This window comes from Bidens hawaiensis, unplaced genomic scaffold (assembly GCF_021521415.1).
Source record: "Bidens hawaiensis isolate Kalapana, Puna unplaced genomic scaffold, B.hawaiensis_p1.1 tig00040627_1, whole genome shotgun sequence".
NCBI classification, from domain to species: Eukaryota; Viridiplantae; Streptophyta; class Magnoliopsida; order Asterales; family Asteraceae; genus Bidens; species Bidens hawaiensis.
Window position 1 is genome coordinate 115,837 of NW_027497180.1, and position 2,236 is coordinate 118,072.

A 2,236-nucleotide genomic window follows, 5' to 3' on the forward strand; every position below is an offset into this window, starting at 1 on the left:
TACTTTTATTTTATAGGGCCCATTAGAGTTCACCAAATTTCTACATTAAGCACATTTGTAGACTAAGAAAACCCTCCTTAATAGCAAAAACGACAATGCATGTCTAAGTGGCTAAAATTATACACGAAACGTAACTCAAAGCTATCCGAGTGAGTGATTACTAACAGGCTGGATACCATTGCATTTTAAGGATAAATGTTAAAGCAGTAATAAATGTGTTAATGATAAACCAATCTTCTGTCTTAATGGCAAGATATATAAAGCATTATGAAAACTAACTTTAATGGGATTTAAATTAACCTTCTTTTAGACAAAGGGAAACTTGTCGAAATGGACAAACGAAGCCTAATATAGCAATATGAAAACCAATATCCCAACTATAGGCGATTGAGTAAGCATAATATACCATATGATGCGTGTGAGTAAGCATAAAGTAGCTACGACAGTGCTGCAATTTGTTAGAAAATTATTCCTTAAGAATAATGTTGTATTCGATTCGGTCCACTCAAAGGTGATTACAAACTAAACTCTATTTATTAAATACCCATTAGGAGTAGCCAGTGACATATATACACAATTAACTCTTCAGTCACTTTAAGCATTCGGTACAAAATGTCGCCAGCAATTGGTTTTGTGTTACTTTTCACTTGAACCGCCTTTTTCAATGTATTTCCTACATATTTAGCCACTGAATTCAAAACATACATTGTTCACTTAAGTTCACCTAAAGGCCAGACCCCCAACAGCACTCAAGAATGGTATAACTCGTTTTTGTTAAAAGTAGCTGCACGATCAAATGAGAAACCAGAGATAGTTTTCACGTACCATCACGTGATTACAGGATTTGCTGCTAAAATGTCAGCAAATCAAGCAGAGATAATGGAGGGTTTGAATGGAGTTTTATCTGTCAGACCTCAAGTTATGTATCAGTTGCATACAACTCGTTCACCTAACTTTCTGGGCTTGCGCAAAAACTCGGGATTGTGGAAAGACTCCAACCATGGGAAGGGAGTCATAATCGGTGTTATAGACACAGGAATTACTCCCGGGCATCCCTCTTTTAACGACGTTGGTGTCCCCCCTCCACCACCAACATGGAAGGGTAAATGTGAAGTGGCCGGGTGTAACAACAAACTGATTGGTATGCGAAGCTTTATGAAGGGAGTTTCTCCTATAGATGATGAAGGCCATGGCACACACACTTCAAGCACCGCTGCAGGGAATTTGGTAGAGAACGCAGACGCGTTCGGGTTGGGGACCGGCACTGCTAGTGGAATAGTACCACTAGCACACATTGCCATGTATAAAGTATGTAATTACGACTCCAAGTATCTTGACGATAGTGCCATCTTAGCGGGCATGGATGCAGCTATTGAAGACGGTGTTAATGTGACGTCTCTTTCGCTTGGTCAGGATTCCTCACTATTTTATAACAATAGTGTAGCGCTCGGTGACTTCAGTGCAATGCAAAAAGGGATCTCAATTATCTGTTCAGCAGGTAATAAAGGGCCGAAGAGTGAATCACTGCATAATGACGCCCCATGGGTCCTTACAGTTGGGGCAAGTACAATTGATAGAAGATTCAGGGCAACAGTTGTTCTTGGAAATGGGAAGAAATTTCATGGTGAATCGTTGTACCAACCAAAGGGTTCTGACCAGAAGCTCCGGCCTCTTGTATACCCAACACGGTGCGATAAAAAATCACTGGACCGCATTGATGTCAAGGGGAAGGTAGTGTTGTGTGATTGTAAAAATGTGACTAAATATATTGAAACCGGAGTGGTAGTTAAGAATGCAGGAGGAGCTTCCATGATTATTGCTAATAACATTGTTTTGGGTGAAACTATAGTAGCATTTGCTCATGTTCTGCTGGCATCGTCTATCGGTTACAAGGAAGGGGTTTAGATTAAGAAGTATTTGAACTCAACTTCTTCTCCTGTTGCAACTATCCGTTGCTGTGGAACTGTGGTCGGGCTGAAATCAGATCCAGAGATGCCTTTTTTCTCTGGAAGAGGGCCTAGCCTTTCAAGTCCCGGAATCCTAAAGCCAGACATTATTGGACCTGGTATGGACATTCTTGCAGCATGGAATGAGTTGGTCGACAATAAAACAACATTTAACATTGAGACTGGCACATCAATGACTTGTCCTCACCTCGCAGGCATAACCGCGTTGCTCAAAAGAGCGCATCCAGAATGGTCTCCTGCTGCTATCAAGTCTGCATTAATGACCACGG

The 2,236-nt window shown here is 41.1% G+C and overlaps 1 pseudogene; it reads left to right on the forward strand.

Annotated features, from left to right (window-relative positions):
* Window positions 1-855: 855 nt before the first annotated feature.
* Window positions 856-1,905, forward strand: LOC143592242 (subtilisin-like protease pseudogene; annotated as a pseudogene).
* Window positions 1,906-2,236: the final 331 nt, after the last annotated feature.